Source organism: Phyllostomus discolor, chromosome 4 (assembly GCF_004126475.2).
Source record: "Phyllostomus discolor isolate MPI-MPIP mPhyDis1 chromosome 4, mPhyDis1.pri.v3, whole genome shotgun sequence".
NCBI classification, from domain to species: domain Eukaryota; kingdom Metazoa; phylum Chordata; class Mammalia; order Chiroptera; family Phyllostomidae; genus Phyllostomus; species Phyllostomus discolor.
Window position 1 is genome coordinate 182,601,501 of NC_040906.2, and position 26,144 is coordinate 182,627,644.

Genomic DNA, 26,144 nt, shown 5'->3' on the forward strand with positions numbered 1-26,144 from the left:
ATTTTTAACGTCCTTATGTGGAAAATGGTTAACGACCCCCACGTTCACGCTTCTTTTTTATGCAACTGCTCTGAAATGCAAAAATGCCGGCGTTCCCCACCTTGTACAATTATCAACGGAAAGCCATACCCTCTCTTGGAAACTCTTTTCTTCTCTGTTTCTCCATTCCACTTCTATTTTTCCCTTACTTCCCTAGATATTTTTGTATTCATCCTTTATTTTTATACTATTTTTCCTTCCTCCTTTGCTATATCCTCAGCCTGTTATTGTCACATGTGCCCATTGACAGCCGTGAGCACTGCCAACTCTGAGCTAATTCATGAAAAAGGGAGCTTTTGTCTAGTTTTAGCCAAAATGATGATTAAGTTGTATCTTTGTCTATTTATACTCTCCACCTAATAAATAACAAATAAATCACAATATGAAGATTGAAATAGTTTCAATTTTTCATTGAAATAGTTTCAATGAAAATTGAAACTATTTTACACATTCAAAATAATCTTGGGGTTCACAATGACCATGGTTTTTCATTTTTGAGGCAGACAATAAGATGTGACATAAATTGATTTGCATAGCTGAAAACATAAAATTTGAATCATACTAATTTAACTTTCAAGTACATGGAAATCCCCTGGACTCCTCCTCCTTCCCTCCCACTGAGTAAGCCCTGAGGACATTTTCCTATCACAGGCAGACAGCTGGTAGGATTGTGCCCTGGCATAAAACAGCTTCACATATAGGCACAAGTAGATTAAAAAGTCTTCAGAATTTTCTTAGGACCGCGATGAAGCAAGCCTTAGTACCAATGCGATCTCTTGAAAGGCTCTTCTTTTTCACACCCTAAACACTACCAAGATTTAGCTAGAGTTCATCCCTTACACCACGCCACCCTCCTCACAGAGATATGTTTTTTAAAGTACTCTCTTCTACAACCACTTTAAACAAACACCAAGAACCTAATGTTCTTGAAGATATTAATATCTAGGCTATTAATCTCATACCAAATACTTTGCTGTATGAAACATCTTACAAAATAATTAAATATATCAAGAAGTTTAAACATTCATTTTATTCACTCCTTTTCAATGGGTGTCCTAGATGACATAGGGAGGAAGAAGGAAGCTGTAATTATGTACCCAAATAAGCTATTAAAAATAGGGTGGAGAGCCCTGGCCTCTGTGGCTCAGTTGGTTGGGCATCATCCTGTGAAGCGAAAGTCAGTTCAATTCCCAGTCAGGGCACATGACTGGGTTGCAGGTTTTTGTCCTGGTGGAGCACGTACAATATCGATGGTCTATGTTTCTCTCTCACATCGATGTTTTTCTCCCTCTCTCTCTCCCTCCTTTTCTCTCTCTCTAAAGTCAATAAGCATGTCCTTGGGTGAGGTAAAGAAAAAGAAGAAAAGAAATAATCGGAAAAAATTTGGTAGTATCAAAAAGGTTATTAACTGGTTTTCATACATTGATTTAGAAATCTACTAAGTAATATGGAATCCTATTTTCAGGGTACCATGATTGCAATGAAATCAACATAGTTATCAAAATTATTCTTAATCGGTTTTCTGTCACTTTAAATGGAATTGACTAGGAAGAATGTGTACACTCCAAACTATAAGATGTCGGAAAGCCTGTACAGTGACACGAGGGCCCACGTGAAAGCTGACCTTTCAACTGGCAAAGTAAACTCAACTTACAATAATACAACAAGAACTTTAAATAAATTAATCATCAACTGTGAAGTTAAAGTTTTACAAAGGTGATAAAACCTAGATTTATACAGTAGCAGTGACCAATGAAGAGGCGTGTTCCAGTATCCTCTACCTGCTGTTCTGCCACAGCTTTTCGTGAATAGTTTTTGTAAGCTTGCAAGCAAGCCGATTCTATCCTGAGGAGCTGTGACTGAAAATTATTCCATATACTGAATCTAAACGTACTTTCTTGGAAATTGGATCATTGTTACTAATTCTGCCTCTGAAGCAAATAAGGAAAAAACCTTTTCCTTCCTCCCAACAGCTCTAAAAATTCTGCATTATTATCAGTAATTTTGGTTTTGTTTTTTTTTTAACTCTTCCTCCAGGAGAAAATACTGTCCATGCTGGGACAATTTATAACTGCTATTGCCAGAGGCTAATTTCAGCTTTCTGGCAAATATCTAATAAAGACCTTTCTTACAATAAAGAGTTAAAGAGTTTACTACCAGTAAATAATAATAGCTAATACTTAAGTGTCTACTCTTTGCTCGACATGGCACACCCAGTCTCTCATTTTAACTGTCACAATAGTACTGAGAGGTAAATATTAGAATTATGCCTACTTTACAGATGAGGAATATGAGGTCACCCAGCTAGTAGGTGGCACAGACCAGCACATGTAAACCTGAATTAATGTAACCATTAAGCTTGAGTTCTAAATATTACAGGTCACAGTAATCCGGAACTGACTGTGTTTTGTTCATGAAAAAATCCACATGAATATTTAATGAGGTAAAATCATCTACAGCAAATCTATACTGTTTAACCAAATGGAATATTGATTGTAAATGCAGTGCTATGGAGATTAACATTCAGCCAGGCACAAAACACATTATTAGTTTCTTTTCTGGTTCTTTGCAACTTCTTTTTATGTCATATTACTAGGGGGGTGTGGCATAGTATACATACAACTGTGTGTTATATCATTATGCCAACATATCTAAGATTGTTTCTGTGCACAGAAATAAAAGTATTCTGACCACTATAATTATAAACATTCCCTTTAAAATGTATGAGGCAGAGATAGAGCTATATTATGAGTCTTAATTTTACAGAAAGGCCTTGCAAGAGCAAGACTCTGAAAGTTTACTTCAATTGACTTCACTTAGCTTCACTTAGCTTTGGTATAAGAGGCAAATCCACCTCTTATACCAAAACTAGCCTTATATTGGAAATCAGTCAAGGCAAGGAGGTGCAACAACCCTAGCTCTTCATTGGCTTTCTCTTTGCTACTGATACATGGGGACCCATGTTGCAAACACTTGCAATTGAAAGCACAAAATTAGGAAGAGTGAAGCACATTCTGGACGTAGGCACAAATGAAGACTCAACTTAAAACGTCTAGAATTGTAGCAATGCTTGGATTTGCTCCACTATAGAAGCCTTGTCCTGAAGTAGAATACCGGAAGGAGGCTGATCTCCTTGTCAAGTAAAAGAAGCCGTGGTGTCTGGCTTGCCCCATGCCTCACTCTGACTGAGAAAAATCTCTTTCTATAATATCCTCGTCCCAAAACTGTTCATGCTCCTGATATACTCTGAAATTATCTAGAAGAGTTATTTGCCTTAATTCTACTTAATAATTTGGCTAGCTGTTTGTCACAAAGGCTCAAAGAACATAGCTATAATCATGAGGCTCTTGGCCTTCTGAAACTTTTAAAACAGACTCAAAATACAGGGTTGAAGTTGTCCGATCCAAGTTTATATCTAGTCCAAAGGACTTTTTTTTTTTCTTCTTCTTTTTTTTTTTTTTTACAGAAGCAGATGCTAAGGAAAAAAGGTTATGCAACAGCTAGTCAGCCAGATCCTTGCAGAGCCAGAACTCTAAGGTTGAGGAAAACACCATATCCTGCCATCAAAACATTTTCTGCAGTAGAAACTGTTCAAACACAGAGACTGCCTCAACACACAGTCCCTGCCTCAATCTAAACGCCTTTTGTAAGGCCTCATGTCCAGCTCTTATGAATCACTCCTAAATAACATCTTCAAAATTCCTATCCAACCCCCACCAAAGAAACCCATAAAGTTTTTTACAATCCAAGTAGTGAAAAAATTTGAATTCCAACTAATAGAATAGAAAATATATTAGTTTTCTATCAACCTGTCTTCCCACTAAATATATTTCATTTTTGTATTTGTCTTTTAAAAATACGCGAGATATATATTTTTCCTTTCCCAATAATGAACTTGTATGCTTAATATCAGATTATGTCAAATATCTGCCAGTAAGATGAATATGTAACAATAAACATAATTAAAACACCTTCCAGCCATCACCCTTCCCAGCATGTCACGACCCGTCTGATACACACATCAATGCTCCACAGACATCGCAGCCTGGATATATTCACAAAGAACAGCTTTTATACAAATCGGCGTGCCAGAGAAGAAAAGCAGGAAGAGAAAGCACCTTGGTGGGACAAAGGTAGATTCTTTTGTCAGAGTTTCCACATTACACATTATATCACACCACCTGAAGTTGTTCTTTCAAATTTTTCCAGAAGGTAAATATGACCTTCCCAGTCTTGAGTTTAAATCATGGTCTGTGAGGTTCTGGGAAATTTCACCACTATCGATTATAAGTCATTCGAATCAAGGCAGTAGAGCCACATTTTTGGTCACAAAAATGAGACATATCAGAATTCTCCTTGTGGCCAGTCTGCCCTTCTTTAAGGAGTACTTGTCTTTCCTTGCGAAGATAATGAGGACATCCTTTACATGCAGGAGCGTCCAATCCACGGCCCACAGGCCACGTGTAGCCTAGCATGGCTATGAATGTGGTCCAACACAAAATCATTAAATTTAGTTAAAACCTTTTTTTGGCTCATCAGTTTTTCATTGATGTTTGTGTATTTAATGTGTGGCCCAAGACAACTCTTCTTCCAGTGAGGCCCAGAGATGCCAAAAGATTGGACACTCCTGCAGCAGAAAACAAAATGGAATGGGCAGAGACCTCTAAGATTTGATTTCTTTCAAGAGACACTGCCTTGCCCTGACGGTGTGGCTCAGCTGGTTGGGTATCATCCCTCAAAGCACAGTGAATTCCAGGTCAGGGCACATGCTTGGGTTGCAAGTTTCAGTCCCCAGTTGGGGTACCTACAAGAGGCAACTGATCGATGTTTCCCTCTCACATCAATGTTTTTCTCTCTCCCTCCCCATCTCTCTAAAAATAAATAAATAAAATCCTTTTTAAAAACACAGAGAGAAACTGTCTTCACAGTATTCCATGCAGTCTATTATGAGCATTCACTTTTAGAGGACTACAAAAAGAAATTTAGAGCCACCAAACATTATTTAAAAAAAAAGACTCTTTCAAAGGTTTCTGTCCAGTGAAAACATTCTACCACCTCAATGTGAACTAGAGGCACAAAATGAGCCACATGGTGACTCCTCAAACGTCCCAAGAGCAGGTACTAGGCACCAGAGCGGTTTGCTGGAGCACTCTCAGGGAGACTAGGAGGCCAGCCTCTAAAAACCCCCACCTACGCTGATGTCAGGTGTGGTGTAATCTTGCAGCCACTGGCTCATTTCAGATGGATAACCTGAGGGACATATACAGGAGTGAGATACAACACAGGCCCTGGGAGTTTGTCAAAAGTCGAAGGCCATTTGTATTTATAACACCAGGCATTGTATAACAAATGCAAAAGTGAATGATTAGATACTGAGGGAAACGACTAAAATGAGGGTAAATAATTCCAAGATCTATTCAGGTTTTAAGAAAGAGGGCACAATTTAAAGTAATGTGCATGTGTGCTTATTTTTCCCCTGAGCTTTCCATTTTAAACATTTATATTCTACAATTAGAGAAAATTATAGTAAACATATATCACGTAATAACAACCCACCTGGGTCTTTGAATTAGGGTGGGCTGTGCAGGGCTTTCCACAAGAAGGAAAACAAAAGGAGCTAAGGCAAATTCCGCCTGTCTGCTTCCACAAAGTCAAGGTGTGTTCACAGCCAATGTGCTGTAAAGAATGCAAGATGGCCAAGGGAAGCCAGGACAGGAAGACCCAACATAAAAACATGTAAATTCATACCAGGTGTTTAATGGCCTTTTAGGGCCTTGCAAGTATTTATTTTGTATTCCATAAGCAGTGGGGAATAATGAAAGGTTACTGAACAAGTATAGTACCATAATCAGCTCTACTAGAAGGAAGAGTACTATGGTGGCTGTAATAGCAGAGATGGGAGGAAAGAGCGGAGAAGAGCAATCCATTGGGAGGTGTGACAGTAAGCGTGTCAGTTAGGAGGGAGCTTTAAATAGCCCAGCAGTGTGCAGACCTGTTCCTTCTTCATCTCTCTCCCAGTCCATGTTGCGTACTCAGGGGCAATGCACAGAGACCTTGTGGCAATAGATTCTTTGGGACCTGATAGAGTTGTAGAAGTGACAATGGAACAGGGAGGGGTTCATAATTGCCCCGTGAACTCTAACCTAGATAAATGGAGATGCCTAACAAATGCTTTAAGCAAAGATGGTTTGAGGACAGGCTGTGTCTGATAAGGTCTCAGAGCAGGAAGGCTTGAGGCGATGCTCTGTGTAAGTTACCTGGAAAGGGCTGAGTAGAACCACCAATAGGTAAGGAAAATGTGTTGAAAGCTTTCTCTCCAGCTTTTGGATCTCTAGTCAGCTGTCCCTTAGAGAACTAGTTCTCCCAAAGGTTTTTCCCCTGTGCCCGCCTCATGGATGAGCATTTACCATTCCTGAGGGATGCTTAATTTCCACACTGGGAGTCCACTTAGATCCATTAAATTTCAGAACTGTTTAATCAAGGGTAAAGAATTAAAAAGGAAGGAAGAACAAAGATGGGACAGGTGAATTTACTGAGCACCTATCAAGTTTCAGACATTTGCTAGGCCCCTTAAAATATTTTCTCTCTCAACCACCATCTTATTTACAAGGATATTAATTATTCGTCAGTGCCCTGCCCCTATCATACATCTATCTAGCCCTTGGCCAGGCCTGGGCTCACTAAGAAACCCTACCACATTTCAAACAACAGGCACTCATCTCCTCTTCATTTGAGTTTGATGGTATTTCATTACTGAAATCTGTCTATTTCCTTGTTATTTGATCCATTTGTAATCTATTTTAAAACATGATTATCAAACAGTGAAAGGAAATGCTGAGGCTAAAAACAAATCTTGTCATTGAAATTTTTCAGGCCAAATTGTGAAAAAATAAAAGCAAGTTTCTGCAGCGCCTACCGGCGATTCCACTTCAGATGGCTAAGCCCTGGAGGTCTAACATCTACTGTCTGTTGGTCTATCATAGTGCGGGAGTGATAAGTTACTTTTGGTTTTGCATCAAGACCTGAGGCTTCGGTACCAGTCTTTAACTTCAATCTGTCCTCATAGTTTTGTCCTATCTAAACAGAAAAGTAGTATGAATTGATTTATGAATCATAGTATTTTTGAGCATTTGGTTTATACCATCTTGAACCAATTTTCTATGAACAATGAAACGAGGAAAACATCTGCTCCCAAAAATGCTAAGCCAGGTGATATAATATCCTTTTCCCTCTTCCTTTTCCTCTTCTTTAAATAGAGGCCCATCCTTGTTTACAGGATGAGGGCAAGAGGTAAAATCCTTTCCAAAAGGATGTAGTATGCAATATGTTATGAAGACATTGTGTAAGCCTGTTACACAGGCTGCCTAAGGAAATTTATCAACAAAAAAGTAGCTAAGCTCTCACCTATGTTACTAGTTACTTGTAAGACAGCTTAATGGAACATGGAGAAATATGGAACATCAGAGGCTCCACAAAGCTCTCTCTTAACTCATTCATAATGCTGAACCTCTGTTTCTGAACCTGTAAAATGGGAATTACATGTTCCTACCAGACAGAACTCTTCTAAGGTACAAACAAGCTGGTGGAGATGGTGAAGGGAATAAAGGAAGAAGCATTCACTGAATTAGTTCATTGGATGTCTATATAGCAGAACCCTAATATGAATGCTTCATGCCCATCGTACAGATGGGAATACTGAAACCCAAAGATTAATTAACATCAGGGCCAGCTCTGTGCTCAGATTAAAAAGAAAAAAAATGGACTTCCAGCAAGATGGAGGAATAGGTGGACGCACCGTACCTCCTCCCACAACCAAGAACAGAACTACAATAATTTACAACAATGATTTGCAGTCATAATATCAGAACTATCAGAGGATTTCTCTAAATGGAAGTCGGACAGCCAAGAAGTTGAAGTAGACCCGTACATCCAGACTGGTAGGGGATAACGAGCCGAGCGAGCGGGCGCAGGGCTGGCGCGGGTCGCAGGCGCGCAGAGGTCGGGGGAAATTTGGCGCAAAATCGGCGCGACAGCAATCCGGGACGCAAGAGCGCAGCAGTGCAGCGGTGATCCCTGAGTACGCAAGCAGCGGCTGGGGGAATCAGTGGGGCAGCGATTGTGGACCAGGGCAGAGCTCACGGCCCAGAAGCCCACGGAAGTGTCTGACTCCAGGAGAACGGAAGGGTCGCCATTGATCCCTCCTGTCCCCGCTCCCGCCCCTGCCCCCACATATAACGTCACAAGCTAGCGACTGGGGCACCCAGCCCTGGTGAACACCTAAGGTTCCGCCCCCCCACCGTAACAAGAGCGACCAGACCGGAGAAAAAATAAATAAATAAGTAAAATAATAGGAGAGACAGGGAAAGACATAAGATATGTTTCCAGCAGAACAGATCAGTCCCCCAGGACTCATCCTTTTGAGTGACCAAGAAATAGCCAATCTATCAGATGCACAGTTCAAAACACTGGTGATCAGGAAGCTCACGGAACTGGTTGATTTTGGATCCAAATTACATGAAAAAATGCAGATTACCATAAAAGGGATGCAGGAAGACATACGGAGGAGAGCCAATTGTGAAAGGAAGGAATCTGAGTCTCAAAACAACACAGTGGACCAGAAGGAAGATAGAATCAACCAAGCAGGAGAGCATGATGAAATAAGAATTCAAAAAATCGAAGAAAAGCTTAAGACCATCGAGGACACCTTTAAACGTTCCAACATCCAAATTATAGGGGTACCAGAAGGGGAGGACCAAGAAGTAGAAAAGTTATTTGAACAAATAATAAAGGAGAACTTCCCCAAACTGGCAAAGGGAACAGTCTTCCAAGAAATCCAAGGAGCGCAGAGAGCCCCAAAGAAGTTGGACCCAAGAAGAAACACACCAAGGCACATCATCATTACATTAGCCAAGGTAAAACGAAGGAGAGAATCCTAGAAGCAGCAAGAGATAAGGGGACAGTCACCTACAAAGGAGTTCCCATCAGACTGTCAGCTAATTTCTCAAAAGAGACCTTACAGGCAAGAAGGGGCTGGAAAGAAATATCCCAAGTCATGAAAGACAAGGACCTACATCCCAGATTGCTCTATCCAGCAAAGCTCTCATTTAGAATGGAAGAGAAGATAAAGTGCTTTTCAGATAAGGTCAAATTAAAGGACTTCATCATCACCAAGCCCTTACTTTATGAAATGCTAAAGGGACTTATCTAAGAAAAGAAGATAAAGAAAAGACATGTATAGTAAAAGGACAGCAAACTCACAATTATTAACAACCACACCTAAAGCAAAACCAAAAGAAACTAATGGTAAACAACTAGAATAGGAACAGACCCACAGAATAGAGGGTTACAAGGGGGGGCTAGCAGTAGGGGTGGGAGGAGGAGAGAGGGGGAAAAGGTATAGAGAATAAGTAGCATAGAATGTAGGTTGAAAATAGATAGGGGGAGGGCAAGAATAGTACGGGAAATGTAGAAGCTAAAGAACTCATAAGTATGACACATGGACATGGACTAGAGGGGGGGAATGTGGGTGGGAGAGGGGGCACAGGGTGGAGGGGAGTGAAGGGGGAAATGGGACAACTGTAATAGCATAATCAATAAAATATATTTAAAAAAATAAATAAAAAATAAAAATAGAAAAACAAATAAATAAAAAATAAAGACAGAGCCAGGATTCACAATAAAATTCCTTTGATCTAAAAATCCATGCTTTTCCATTATTTGACCATAGGTATAAAGCTGCATATGCATATTAAGATGAGTTCAGTCTTATTATCATATACCAAATCTAAGAAACCTAACTCTTATTAGGTTTACCATTCATTATTTTGCAAATCACTGGCCAAGAAAAAATACTACCAATAAATTAGGACCACTGTCAATGGTAAGTTGCATCCCAGAATGAAACTAATATACAACTTAGACTCAATGAAACATAGAAAGAGAATAAAAGGAAACCATTTTATTGCAATCCCACAAAAAGTCACAAATTTGGTTCCTTTAAGATTTGCCAGATATATCTAGTTTTTAAGAAATGATACTGATAGTCATTTATTCAGTCAGTAATTGTTATTTAACTGTTATGTGGTTAACACTGTCTCAATCCAATGAATATGGTACCAAAAAAATATCATCAAGTTACCAAACACATTACCAAAAACATGTTATCAGAAAATGTTAATGTTACAAAAGATGGCATGGTGTTTGTAACAGGCTGGGCAGGGGGACAGAGGACTGCAAAGGTAAGAGGGAACACGAAGCAAGGATAGACTGTTTTTCCAGGAGTGGAACCAGTTGTCAGTCTCTTCATGGAAACACAAAGGTTGAGTTACTTGCTGTAGTTACTTGCCTGCTTATCTCTCTTACAAACAACTGACCTCATAAGCAGAGTTCTCATTTTAAATATGAAAACCTACACTCTATTTATCCTTCTTCAATATTAAGAAGGTTCAAGGCCCTTCCAGAGAGGCCCAGAAGTCCTTGCATTGGGGCATGGCTTAACTGGAACCTGCCCAGGGCTGGGCTCTTCCAGACTTTGCATGTCACCCCCATACCCATCATCATGTTCCACAGCTTGGTTTGGGGGCTGCTGAGAAGCCTCTGGGATTGTTCATTGGGTGACCCACATATCAGCATTTTTACTGAGCTGGTTTTGTTAGGACAAGATTCCATTGTTTCTAGGTGTGCACATAATGGCCCGGGAAAGTCCTAGAAATCATCTGACATGTTCTGGATATTTGGCAAGGATGCAGCTACTTCCTTTTCAATTTTTGTTCCACAACAAGCAATGAACTCATGGTAGCCTGATGGATCTCAGATAAAAACAGTCATTTCATTCATAACAACAAAGCCACTTATCTGCCCCATTCATTGAGACAGTGAACTAAATTAATAAATAAAAGAAGACAATTCTTAACTAACTTTTGATAGCTTGGAAATTCTCTCTTTACTGTCCATTTCCAGGATTAATGTGAGGGTCACTAAACTGGCCCTAAGATATCACTCATAGCATAAATAGTGTTAGTTTATTTGTTTATTGTTCTATGAGATTGTGTTCTTCGCCACTCATCAATGATTCATTCAGCAAATACTTTGTACCATGCACCTACTAGAGCCAGGCACTATATTAGTTGGTGGTAATAAATTGATGAGTAAGAATAAAATAATAATTTGCAATAAGCTAGCGGCCCCCAATCCTTGGATCCCCCACTTGAAAATATATATATATATATATATATATATATATATATATATATATTTGCATTCATTAAATGCCAATTACATACTGCTCTTTGCTATTTAATTTCTGTTGTCTTAATTAATCTTTACTTTCTTGCCTCTATTTGACAAATGAGGGAAGCAACTAACAGATTAGTCAGAAATATTAAGCAATTTGTGAGAGAACAGGCAAGACTAACATTCGAACCCAGGTCTCCTGGCTTTAAAACAATCATCCAATCTTTTTACTAAGGCAGGCTGCTTATAGCATCTGTTTAAAAAATATTACAGTTCATTTAGAAGTTCCAATCCCAGGCAGATTTGTTTTGAGTTGTTTTGAGCATTGTTGTGTTGTGTCATTAATGGAAACCTGAAGCACAAATTACCAGCAGTCATGCCCAGTACTAGGGCTACAGTACTCTGAACACTATTAAGACTTTCAATTAAATAGGAAGACAATTAAGAGACCCTCAAATTTATTTTAATTTGACAAAAGAAACATCATGGAGCCATATTTTAATCATACAAGTGTGCTTCACATTTTCTCTGTAATAAGGTAGCCTTATCCTTTCAAGGGAAAAATTAAACTATTAATACTTCTCAGACGTTGTATGAGTTAAAGTTATAATATAGTCATTGAAACCTTATTATAATGAATTCTGGGTTCATAACAAAGGATTGTTCCCAAGTGACCGATCTGTATACTGAGCTGATACCTGGTCCCAATAACTAAATTCCCATGTAAAAGGCAGCTATGGAGCAAAGCACTTACTTACTTGCTTATTTTCCTTCTCTCTCTGTTCCTTGTTCCACTATAGGAGGAATTCAAGGGTGCTCTTTTAGGCATTTTAGTTAAATGTGTACCACTAAGACACATACGTAGCTGAGCATGAAGTGAAAGCCTTTATTTCTCACAGGGAACAACTAGGCTCTAACTTAGATTTCCCTCGGACATTCTCTAGAAACATCCGATTACTAAAGCGCAAGCAGCACTTCACTGTGTGGTCATTTCACCTGTAACATGTTCCCATAGAATATGTCTGGTCACTTACGCTATCACTCCTCCTGTTAGACTGAACTTATTTGTATGTCTGACAACTGTCTCTCCCCTCCCCCACCCCCACACAGGAGGATTCTCTGAGATTATATGTCTCTTGAGGGCAGATAGTTCTAAGTACCTCTACACTCTTAAAAGAATGTCTGAACATAGTCAGTAGTATTTGTGGACATGCCAAAGTAGCCATGTAAAAAGCCAGTGATCTGAACAAGGACACAAGTACAAGCCTCAAGAGTCCAGCTTCCCCACAGCAGGGGGTAGACTAGTCGGTGCAATGCCAGAACAGCATAATAGAGAGAAATGCAGTAGATTTGGGTTTCTGCTAGACTTGTTTTATAGCTGATAAAATAAATGCTGGAAGTCTGTGGTAAGAATAAACTATTCTACTGAATCCGTCATTGTTAATAAAACACTGTATCACCAGTGAAGAAAAAGCAACATCAACTATGCATTCTGAAACAGGAAGGAAAAAATAATCATTTTCACTCTAGTCTGTGACCTCCCCTTTCCTAAAGAAGCCAGAATCACTTCACACTAGAATTGACTAATTTGTCAATGGTCCCAACCTGTCTTTATCTTGCTGAGCTTCAGAATACATGATAAGAATGCATCAAGTGAAGAACTCAAAGTCCATAATTCCCTGCCACACAGCAGTAAACTACCACTGGCATCACTAATCAACAACTATAATTAAGTCTAATTATAAATTACGAGAATCTAATTTTAGAAGGCTTTTGCTCTATAAATCCTAGACATAGAATCATTATCAAATTTAGCTACTTGAAATTATTCCATGTCTGGAAACATCCTTCATGTGTTCTTGCCTCAGGTACCTGGCCTAGAAATAGTCCTGTAATCAGGATCCTGTCCTCAGGCTGCCAGAGGTCAGAGGCAGCGATCCCCTGGTCTGAGTTGAGCATCTCTAAAAAGGCAACTTGTATGCTATCCACCCAAATCTCTTCTTATTATACCTGAAACATCCCCCTTGAATTTCAGATTTCCTTTCAGTTGCTCCCTTATGGTCCTGGTAGGATTTTTGATGTGAATAGTATCAGGACATGTGGTAAATTCAACCCCCAATGGTTTAACAAAGACCTGAGCAGGGAGAAACCCTTAAATGGGAACAGAAGTGTCAGAAAAGAAGAAACAAGTGCACTACAGAATACACTCGAGTGCATGGAAGAGTGTGCAAGCCCCTTCCTTCCAGCTTTGAATCACCATCATTTCTGTTTTGGTTGGGTTTCAAACAATCCCAAACAGAATTGAGATGACCAAAGTACACGCATTCTAGAAGGGACTGGCTGATAATAGCTTAGCAACTAAAACAGTTCATCAGGAATAAAAAGAAACATTCAAAGTCCCCTTAGCACCTGCAATAATCATTATACTGAGGAAAGAAAAAAAAGGAGGCAAAAATTGACCAAATAAGTATTTTAAATTTGGGAATCAGACAACAGAACTATCTTTATCGGGTATAAGTATGGGGATAAAAGAGGAAGCAGAAGCCATCATGGTCATTCAGGATGTGAGAGCCCAGGGAGGTCCCACTGAGCCTTCTGATGCGTACATTGCCATGCACACGGGGAACTCCGTGCTCCTTTTAGCTCCAGAATAAGTCTGGGATATATCGGTGCATGAATTGCCCTGACGGTGTGATAGACCACACTTGGTACATTGGCATGTTGTATAGATATAATGGTAATAGTTACTAACTATTTAAGGCATGGTGTCCAAAAATCCCTGACCTCTAGAGATACTGGATGGCAAAGAGCGGCACTCATCAAGTTAAACAGGGAGGAAATGTTTGCTCCTCTAGCCTTCTATTCTTTGAAAGGCTTTTTAGAGGAAACTGCAAATCATTAAGGGGAGCTCAAAGATAGTACCTTTAGCAATTGAGAGGCACTAAGTCTTTTATCCTGGAACATGGTTAGCCATTCCTGATAATCACAGGATGCTAAACATACGTCAAGTATAATGGTTCATAGGTATGGGCTTCCTATAGAGAGAAAAGTGACGTAGCAGAGACTTGCTTGGGAAAAGAAAGCTAGCATCAGGGATTTACTGTGTAGAGCTGACTTTGTCTCAGAGCAGCAGCATATATATAGCAGGTGACTGTCGTTTGATCCTGATGTCTGTGGTCAAGGCAGTCATCACACACCTGCCACTCCCACTGCCCTGCCCACAGTCCCCCAAAAAGGGGTGGGTAATCCTCAACAGCCATCCACCTCCAGCCAGAGCTAATGATTAATCCAGGGATATGGGCCTTAAAAAGAACAGTGGCTTCAGGAGACCTGGTGTCTGGAACCGACACTGATGCTAATCAGCACTGTGACTTTGTGTAAGTTAACTTTTCCGTGCCTTAGTTTCCTCTCCGTAAATGAAAGTGTTAGATCCTGTGGGCCCTGGGATCTCCTCCACCTTTCACAACTCCATGAAAATAATGTCAATATTATTATAGTGATATTATTAGAAAGTTTAGCAGTAATAAATCCTCTAAACAGTACCATTTTATTATGTTTGCTTACTGCGCACCATGCACCTTACTAAGTGCCTTTCATACATTATCTGCTTAATCCTTACAACAATATGTGGTGATAGCTCCACTTTGCAGGTTAAAAACAAAAAACAAAACAAAGGTAAGACTCAAAGACCTGGGTTTACAAAGGACTCTATTGTGCTTATGCCTTAAGTCTTTTGAGTCAAAAGATGTGCCTTGTTTAAAAATCACACACAAATCCACAGTGGGCAATCCCCTCCAAAAAAAATCACTTAAAAGCAAGCTAAAAATAAAAAAATAGTATTTTTGTAACCATTCTATTTTGTTAACTGATGACTTTACATTTTACTCTGCTTTTTAAACTGCCAAATCAAAGTGAGCAGATTCATTATTTTAAACACTGTGCCGCATGGTGTTCTGGTGAAAAGCAAAGCAGCCTGAGGGAAACTCACCTGTATCTGGGGCCCAGTGTCAGAAGTGCCTTAGCCAGGGTGACTCCACTTTGAGCCCACCGATGTTTTTCATCCACCTGTCATTTCCATCAAGTTTTGACACCAAAAGGTTGTCTTAATGAGAACTTTTTAGCTTTAATTTGGTTGCCACCTGCTGGCTAAAAGACAAAACCTTCCCTCTGCAACAAAAACTGCTTAGTAACCCAGGACAAATGTAAACAAATGAATGCTCTATCATTGGCAAAGCCAGACTGGGTGACGTCAGATTATCTAATAAAGGGGGAGGAAGCTAATATTTAATGTGTCTACTGTATGCCAGGTATCGTGGTAGTGCGGCAGGATAGTAATAAGCTAGAAAAATCTGTTGGCAAGTGGAATGGGGAAACTGAGACAGATTGCCAAACTGGTCAAGCAATTTAGAGCCGGATACAGAGGTCATCAGGACTAAAAGCCCCAGGTGCCTAGCAACAGGCAAAACAGGTACCAGTACTCACCCCCAGGGTGACCTTTCCTTCCCTGGCATATGGCTGGCCATGTGATTTAGACCCCCTGACCTCTCCTCCCTAGAGATAACATCTAGGCCTCAAATGTATTTCAGCTCCAGGCCCAGAGAAGCAGCAAAACCAGGTGGACAACACCCAGATGGGAAGAGCTGCATTGGTGCCGACCAATCAATGGTGACCACGACCATGAAAAGATACACCTGAAAAAGCTGATGAATATTCTATTGAGGCCTTTCCCTAAGACCTCCCCTAAACTCCCGGCCTTTAAAACCCTCAAGATGAAGGACTCACTGCACACTCCAGCCATGCCTTTCCTCTTCCTGTCTTCTTCCCCCACAGGCATGCATCTCCTAAACTCTAAGAGACCCCACAAGACTTGCAACCAAGGGGGCAATAGGCAGTGGCAACTCGTCTGGGAACCTGTCTCCAAAGCACCCTCTGTTGCTTCTTCTACCCTAAGCCCTTCCTTGTTTTACTGCCCCCAGCTTTATAAACATACTCTCAAAATCACCTCGACTTGCACTGTGAACTCTTTCCTGCATGAAGTCAAGAACCCGCATGCCGCAGGCCCAGCCCCTGTCCAGTGACAGGAAGTGCTTCAGACGTACTATTACGTATAATCAGCCCCCAACCATGTGACTGACCTGAGTATCAACACTACCACTTTAACTGACTTCAGATTCCACAGCTAAAAAGCAACAACAAATTCAAAACCAGCTCTCACACATCAGCTTTTCTTCATCATCAACACATGCTCTCTCCATTCTTCCATGATTCTCGCTTACCGTGGTTTGTCCAAGTAATCTCACATTGTACAGAAAACACTGATGCATTGAGGCTCAGAAGTAGAGTTACACATCACTGCATAGTCACAAAGCCTTCATGAGATGTCATATTAAGGACAGACAAGTTAGAAAATCACTTTGTAAATTTGGCAGGGAGAGCCATAATGATTAGTGAAAGTAAGACAGAATGAAAATACTGTAGGGAGCCATCAGTAAAAGCGATTTCAGAAGACTGGGGAAAAAATGAATTGTAAATTATCATTTCAAACATTCAGTCTTTTTAGCAAAAAAAATTTTAAAAAGAAGTTTAGGTATTTTTCTGTGATCTATTTAGGAAATACTTGTGCACCCATCACCTCCTCGTGGCCATCTGTACTGCATGCCATGTGGCTCCTCCACATCACACCGCTCCTGGCCTCAAGCTGCTCTCTTTCTAGTTGCTGATGTGACTGTAAAAGGAAGTGTCAGTGCAAGAGCCCCTTTCCCATCTACTGTCTCCTGTGTCTCAGAGAGGCACTATCACTCAGAATAACAACCACTACTGTCTGAGTGTGCCAAACACTCTTGTAAGCACTTTACATATATTCACGAAATTAATCTTCATACAATGGTGTGAGACGATTAGTATCTTTAATCTTTTTTTCTAGCCAAGAGTAAACAATGATATGAATCACACAGGTATCTTAAGTGATAGAACGGTGTTCAAACCCAGGCACTTCCATAGTTCATAGATTTAAAGACTAGGCCATATAACCTTCATAGAGTCACAGAGCCTTCATGATATTGCACAGATTGAGAAGAAACAAGCCAGATAATCACTTTATAAATCTGGCAGGAATAGACAGCAATGATTACTCAAAGTAAGGTAGAACGACAATACTGTGAGACCCATCAGTAAAAGCAATTTCAAACATTATGGTTTCAAAAAAGAAGAGGAACATAAAGGTCAGGTGACTTATCAGATGTTGCACAATTAAATAACCAGAAATGGAATTTCCTTTCCAACTATTTTGGTGCAGTTCTCAACTACTACCATCATGTTGCTTCTAAAAATAAGAATAATGATACAACAAGCATGGAGGATATTCATCCACATCACCTGTGGTAGGTAAGGTTGTTGGGAACAGAACCTGTAGTCGTGATGACTATGAAGTGGGTAAATACTCCTCCTTATTGAGTAAAAGGAGGAGTATTTCATCAGATTCCCCCAAATGAGGACCTAGTGGTGCACACACGTTCAAGATAATGAAGCATCAAAGACATTTAAAGCAGGTTTATTCATAACAGGCATAAGATTGAGAACAGAAACAACCTAAGTGTTCATCAATGGGTAGAAGTTAAAATTTAATTCCAAATTTAACTTATTTTATCACTATAGGATAATTCCAATGTTTTACTTCTCCTTGTGTTAGCTCTGTCAGCTTATATTTTCTAGGAGTTTATTTATTTCAACTAAATTTTCAAATATATTTATATAAAGTTGTTCATGGTATCCCTTTATCTTTCTAATGTCTTCAAAGTTTAGAGTTGTTTTATTTTCTTTCCTTATTTTGGTTATTTGTGTCTTCTCTTTTCTTAATCTTAGTCTTTCCAAGAGATTATCCATTTTATTTGTCTTTTCAAAGAATCTACTTTAGGATATATAATTGTTATTTGTTGTACTTTCATTTTTCATGTCATTAATTTCTATTACCAATCTTAATTTTTCTTCTATGTTTGTAGGCTAAATTTGCTAGTCCTTTTTCTATTTCTCAGATTGAATTGCTTAACTCATTAGTATGCAGACTTTCTTCTATTCTAACAATGCATGTCAAGCTCTATATTTCCTTCTACACAGGGCACAGATTTAGCTGCATCTCACATATAGTAATATCCAGTATTTTTATATAATTCAGTGCAAAATATTATCTCATCTTAGATTAGACCTGAGAATTACTTAGGAGTATATTTATTTCCAACCATAAGGGATTTTTGTAGTTTGTTGTTGCTGTTGATTTCCAACTTATGTGCATTGTGATCAGAGAACATACTCAGTAGGATTTCCATCTTTTGAAATTTGTTGTGACTTGTCCTTGACCCAGTATATAGTCAATTTCAAAAAATGCTTTGCACAAGCTGAAGAACATGCATGTGCTACAGTTGTTGGGCTCCATACATGCTTGCTAAGTCACGTTTTGCAAGTCATGCTGTTCAGATTTTATACATCATTGCTGGGTTTTGTTGTTTTTTGTTGTTGTTTTTGTCTTTTATATCTGTTTATTCTATTAGTTACTCAAAGAGACATGTTAAAATCACCCCTCCCCATAGTTCTGGATCTGTACATTTCTCCTCTAGTTCTGTAAATTTGTGTGGCAGTTTCTTCGTACTGCAAATTGTTGAGCTAGCCTTCTGATCTTTACTTCAGCCTTCTATGAATGTTATTTTGATAGAGCAACTGAGGCTTTGAGCTTTGAAAGCTGGGTCAGAAGTTCTCAAACTTTGCGTCCCAAATCCCTTTGTCAGTCTAGTGAAATTTATGGACATTGTCTTGAAATAATGTTTACAAATGTGTAAAATAATGGAATAACCAATGAAATAAATTCCTTTAATAAACAGTTATTAAAATGTTAAAAACAATTGTGAATTGTAACAATTATCTTTTAACTAGTACACTGAATAATAAAACCTAATGATAGTTCTTATAACCTCCCTAATATCAAACTAATGATAAGCACAAATAGCTTTTCAAGATATTTGCAAAAACTGTTGTGTGGTATGAAAATCTCTGTGATATCTATTAGTGACAAAGGAAGCGTATATTGCTAATACTACCGTGGTTTGCTGCCTACATTCTTAAAGGAAATGTTCAATTTCAGTGAGACATTAATAAAAATAAATTTGAACTATCCAAGTTTGTAGGCACCATGAATTCTACATGTTAAGGGATTTGTGTTCCTGGACTATATGCTAAGAACCTCTGCTTCATTCAGGTTGTCAGATTGAAAGTCAACCTTTTAAAAAGTGCTGTTAGTGTTCTCATCTCTAACTCAATAACTTCTGTTTATTCAGTTCTCATTCTTACATGTTCTTCTTTCTTCCCCTTGCTCACTCTTGCTATTTCTCATTCTTCAGTTTAAAATAAAAGCAAAATATAATAACCCCATCTCTCAAGTATCTTTTTCCCCAAACTTCACTATTTCTGTAAATGATACAATCATTTTCATAAGAAACATAACTGTTTCCTTCTCTTGATCTCTATCTATAGCAATATATTTCTCTTATTACATTTATCATGTTGGGTTTTCTATTATGGATATTGATATACTAGCCTTATAAATAGATGATTAAATTTGTATAAAGCTTTACTCATCTTTGTATGTCATGAAGTATGAAAAAATAGTTCAATAAATATTTGTTAAAATTTCTAATTAACTTTGTATCTGGAAAACTTTATCATCTAAAATTTTATTCATCTTTTCCCAATCAACTAAATGAATGAAAAAAATTACCTGTGATATTTTCTTTTCATTGTCCTATTTATTTTTTGAATAATCTAACCCTAGATGAGATCCTGATTTTATTTATATTAGCCAAAACCTGGAAACCATTCAAATGCCCACTTATAGAAATATATGGACAAGCTATGGTATATTCAGTCAACAATTTTTTAAAAAGTAGATCTTGACACATGAGGTAATACAGGTGAATCTTAAAAGCATGATATTAAAAAAGTCAGATACCAAAAAAAAAGCCAGATACAAAAGTATTCATGTATTTCATTTCAAATGAAGTACAATAATAGATAATAATAATCTATCATAATAGAAATCAGAATAAGTGAGAAGTCAGGGCAGGATTTGACCAAAAACAGCACATGGGGACTTTCTGAGATGACAGGTGTATGCTTTACCTTGATCTGGGTTGATGGTTGCACAGGTGTGTACATTTGTGTACATTCATGAAGCTGTGTACTTAACATGCTTACTATTTGCCATTGGTAAATTATGTCTCAAAAATTAAAGTGCACAGGAAAAATTCTGCAGCATTTAGAACATCTACTAGGCACTAGCCTGTGCACTGAAGGTGCAGCAGTCAGCAAAACTCTATGTGCTAAAGGAGGGAGAAATGAGTGACATATTGTGATTGTAAATTTCTTTTGACCAGAGCAAAATATACAGCTAGTAATGTAATTTAAATGGCAACCTTTTAGAAGCACTCCTTGTTATTTTCTTATTTTTATTACAGCTTAATGTCTGTATTAGTATGTTTTTTTAATACACAGCAGTAAATACTCACTGTCAAATATATAGTAATTCCAAATAGGCATAAAGAAAACTAATTATCCATAACCCCAACAGAGAGAATTTTTTTTTTATACTGGTTAAATAAATTATTTGTCCAACTACTGGGCTATGCCTGAGTTAATGAGGACTTTCTAACCTAAATTTCAGAATCCCTTTAATGTTGAAAATATTCCATTCTAATCAATTCGTCTCTCATCAAAAACAACAAAACAAGAAACTGAACTGAGATATATTTTAATTACCACTTATCACAATAAATAAAAGGAATAAGGATCTCTGCCATATTTACAAAGTAAATTTTGATCACGTGAAAATATACTAAGTCAAACAAAACTTGTTTGACACGAGGATCCTTAATGTAGTCACTGGCTTTAGAAATTTTCGATGCCTGAGGAAACCCACGGGTTACAGAGAAAGTGGGGGAAGGTGCTCTGACGGGCCACCAGGTGTGCAGCAGCAGCACTCCCCGTGAGGGCTGGGGGGAGGCCCACTGTTCTGCACTCAGTGTACATTAGAAACCAGGCCATGCCATGGTTTACCTGAGGAAAATCAGAACTCACCTAATAAAGCAAGGCTCTAAAAAGTCTAACAAAAAACAAAAACCTTGTTTTAACTGAACATTTCCCAAATTTTTTGGCTACCTGGGTCACCCTCCTCCCACTGCCAACTCAGAACACCTCAGACTAAGGCCACGTTTTAGAAACATCAGTATTATCAGCTCATCAGGCCCTTCACGCTGGTCCCCCTCAATGCTCTAAACATCATCTCAACATTCTTATTTAGACACTCCAGTCTGCCACCATGGCAAGCCCAAGGTCACTCCCTACAGACACCATGTGGCTCACAAAGGCCACACCTTGGTGCATGCTGTTTCCTTACTCAACCCTCCTTTGGCCCTCCTAGCTGGTGAGTGCCTGCTCATCCTTTATGTGAGAGTAAAACCTGCTCTGCTCTGCTCTGCTCTGCCTGGCCAGGAAAGCCTGTGCAACCCTTCCACGAGGCTTTCATTGTACAGTCCTGTTTTCTTCATTCTAGATATTTCTGCAGTATATGATAATGGGTTGTCTTCTTATGGGACTCCCTACACACAGGTTTAAGTGATATTCCTCCATGGGTGGTAGGACTTTTTCCTTTTCTTCTTTTCTTTTACTAAGGTAGACTGACAGGAGATTCTTAACATAATTGGTTAAATGAATGAAAAATGAGTAGCAAATTATGATATAAATCAAAATGAAATAGCAGTTAGATTAATGTAGCCGTAGTCTTATTTCATCAGCTAACTTGTGGTGTTAGACTTCTTACCAAAAGTACATTTCTGAATGACTCCAGATCTCCCCATATTTTTATCCAATAGAAAAGCAAATGGACTTAATGCCAATGAATTATATACTTAAAATGGTTACAGAGATCAACTTTATATTATACATATTTAAAAAGTTTTTAAAAAGCAAATAGAATCATAAAATATTTAGAAGTTTTTTTCTGATCATTGGGAGGTAGGAGTGTTTCAGGGTAGAGTAATACAATTCCTACATTTTAAAAAACATTTTCTTTGGGTAAATCAGCAATTTTAAAATGTGCTGAGCTAAAAATTGAAAACAAACTGAGGGGGGGATTAAAGAAGTAAAAACATTTATAAAGCAAAGATACCTGATTTTATTATGAAATTAAAACACAAAGAGCTCCTTAATTAGAGAAAATAGAAAAACATTACCTCAAGTGACATCCCCATTAGTACCACTTAAATTGCAAGGAACAGCTTACAGCTCACATGTGACTATAAAGTAAGTTAACTGGTTTTACAATAAAACACATTCTAATACCACATAAGAACTGTCTATGAGGGAGACTTTTATGTGACTCACGAGCCCATTCCGAAAGATATCCCAGTATAGGGGTTTCCAACATACTTTTGATCTATGAGAAAAACTTGTAATAATGGATCCCCAAGGCATTCACTCCTTATAAATTTTCTTCAAAGGGGACAATGTTTCTGGTTTGTTTTAGAATAATCTGTAGTAACTTTATAGGCAAACTGCTTCTTTATTCTAGAACCTTAATCAAAAGCTCTAGTATTTATAAGATATGAAGAAAAATCAACTCCATTTAAACTTGATTTGGTCACATGACATAAGTACAGAGATCAGACTGGTTAAGTTTATTTTTGTCATTCTGAAAAATAAAGCACTTTTTAAATTGGCTTCGCTAAGATTTTCCAGGTTTCCCTTCTGAGGTAGCATGAAACTATAATGAAAAAACAATCAATGAAGAAGAAATTAATACATAATAATCACATAAAATGTTCCTGGCCCAAAACAAAAGACACTCTACTAGAAAGTTACTGCATAGCAGGTAAAGAGCATTAGCAACAACTTTCTGAAACAAACAAAAAAGTTCTAGGATTTTCTCTGTTCATAACTTGTAGCTGCTGTTTTTCTTAATCATATGTGGAAAAGATAAAAAGAAAGAAGCATCATCCCTGAGCTTCATGATTTGGACAGGAGACAATAAATTTGACATTTTCTGTTACATTGTTTTTATTAAAAGTAAGACCAAAAATTTCTGTACTTTTTTATGGGAAATGCTTTTTTACCTTCATTTTTATTGTTGACAATATTGCAGGTGTAATTTTAATCTTTACCTTGTGATCTGCTATAGAGTGCACTGAGTCAATGAATCTATTTTTCCCCTTATTTTTTGTGACTAGATAATCCAGGGTGATAGATAATCCAGGATGATAAACTAGAAGAAACCAATGCATGTAGAAGTAAGTACATTCAAGCGGCCAGCAGCTCATTCCTTTGTCCCACTGAGCGATTACTGAACATTTGAGCTCCACAGACACAAACAGAACATCATCAACACCTCTCATTTCTGTTTCCAGCTTCTGTCCCCTTTAAAGACTTAAACCAAAGAGGTAGCTTTTTTGGGTACCTAAATAACTACTGAGAGGTGTATAAAGTAAAATGTATTAACAGCTCTGCATGACCTGTCACGCCCTTTCACTCATGGGGACATAGGTTTCCCCAGATGGCTCCAGTACTACACGCCATTACATCTACCTCAAGGGCCTAGTGTTTGGATCCCAACACATGGGCGCATACAGATCTTCCATTCTCCTCACTGTGCATTTCCCTGCCTGGTCCCATGACCCTCTCTCTTCAGGTTCTGAACTTGAATTTCTGCCTCATTTCTGCCTGTTGATTCAGTGGAATTGACAATTTGTCTGCTAAGTCGCAGCTCATCACTCACAGCTTAGCTAATTCCCCCCAAACCTGACGTCTGACATGCCAGATTTAGGATACTGCCCAGCCCATTTTCTCACTGACAATGGCATCCCTGGTGTTTCACTTAAACTGTAATTTCCAAACTAGATAACTCACAAAATAATGGGTCTAAAATTATTTTTGCAGTAATTCTCTAAGCTATTTTGGGAGGTGGGAAAAGAGGCACCTTTTCATGGCCAAAGATTGCAACTTGATAATAAGGACTGGTGCATGAAGAGACACATATCAAGGGAAAGGCTACATCTTGTTAGTAAGTGTGAAACACATGAGAGATCCCACAAATTCAACATCAAGAAAAAGGATCCCTGGCTGGCGTAGCTCAGTGGATTGAGTGCGGGCTGGGAACCAAAGTGTCCCAGGTTGGATTCCCAGCCAGGGTACATTCCTGGGTTGCAGGCCATAACCCCCAGCAACTGCACATTGATGTTTCTCTCTCTCTCTCTCTATCTCTCTCTCTCTATCTCTATCTCCCTCCCTTCCCTCCCTAAAAATAAATAAATAAAATATTTTTAAAAAAAAGAAAAAGAAAAAGGTGTATCATCAACGCATAAGAGAAACTGGGAACAGGTAACAGAGCATTGTATATTATTTAAAGAACTGTGTATATTATTCAAAGTATGTAAAGTCAGTAAAGGGAGTGTAAGTTTGGTTCTTCTCAACATATCTTGTTTTCTTCATATAACTTTGAAATTTGAAAGGATCCCCAGATAATGTTGCATGGGGTGGTGGTGGGGGAAGACACACAACAGCTCATCCAGTCCCTGCCACGTTAGCAGAGAACGGACATGTCGGAAGGACAGAAAGTCTAACCCTTTGTAAAGCCACTGGCAGAAGCAGAATGTTTGAAACTTGTGGGCTTCTGTCAAGGATGGCTGAGCTCTTTTCTCACCATCTGAGTTATATGTTTACCAAGAATTAGTATACTATTCGAGTAGGTGAGACCTATTATTTAAATTAATTAATTTATTTCCATGTTACTTAAATTGTTAAAGTATGAGTTCAAAAAAGAATCGTTTCCATGAAAACTAAGCTAAATGTCTTGAGGATCTTTTATAAAAACCGTTGAATTGGGTAAGAATAAGATAACTATAAAAATTAGAGGGAAATGTGTAAAAATCTAGAATTCTCCACTCATGTCAGAAAAGGTTTTAAGCTCTAGTATTATAAAAGCCTTACTTCTTATAAAACAATACATCTCAAAATATATTATGTCCATGTGACTCCATAGGATTATATGGGCGTGAAGAAAGAAATAAAAAGGTTGTCAATACCTGTTACCTGTTTTTGTATTATTTTTCCTCTGAATGCAGTTACGGGGGAAGAGGTAAGGAAAAATAAGACTGCATGTTAGAAAAATGCTGCACAATAAATAACACCATACACAGAGAGAATCATGAAGGACAGTCATTAAAATGTTAATGGTTGCTATCTTGGAGCAATTTTACTTCCTTTCATATATTTCTTTGTATCTGAGTATTTTAAAGTGAGAATTACTTTACATAATCACATGAGAGATAAGACAATTTTGTATTCTTTTTTTACTATTCATAAAAGACAGAAGAAAAACTATGACACTAATGTTAGGAGAAAAAAATCAATGACTGTACGTTGCATGAAAATGACCTTTGATCCTTGCTGACCCACTCTTACAGAAAGACTTCAGTGAACTTCCTTTGCCATCTCATTCCCAAAATCTAAATTTCACTCTTCAGGGAACCAAGAGACTTGTTGCTTCAAACCACTTGCACTCTGAGTTGGCAACACTTGGCCTTAGCTCCACACTCTCTTGTCCACCTTCAGCTGCACTGTTTTAATAGAAAATTAACATTGGCTTTTATAAATCTATAGCCCACAGGCCTACTTATAATCCAAGCCAGCTTGCCTTCTGGTGGGTTGCCAGTATTGAACTCCGGGCCAGTGCTTTATTCAAGCAATGCCTGTCAGATGTTATAGTTTAGTTGTAAAAGCAATATATTAACTATTGGCTTCACAATAGACAGGAAGTGTCTTATTGGAAGGTATTAATT

General features: G+C 38.3%; 1 protein-coding gene across 1 annotated transcript in view; it reads right to left on the reverse strand.

The window, feature by feature from the left end:
• ARHGAP18 (Rho GTPase activating protein 18) overlaps positions 1-26,144 on the reverse strand; it is a 171,645-nt gene that overhangs the window by 125,268 nt on the left and 20,233 nt on the right. The window lies entirely within an intron of this gene.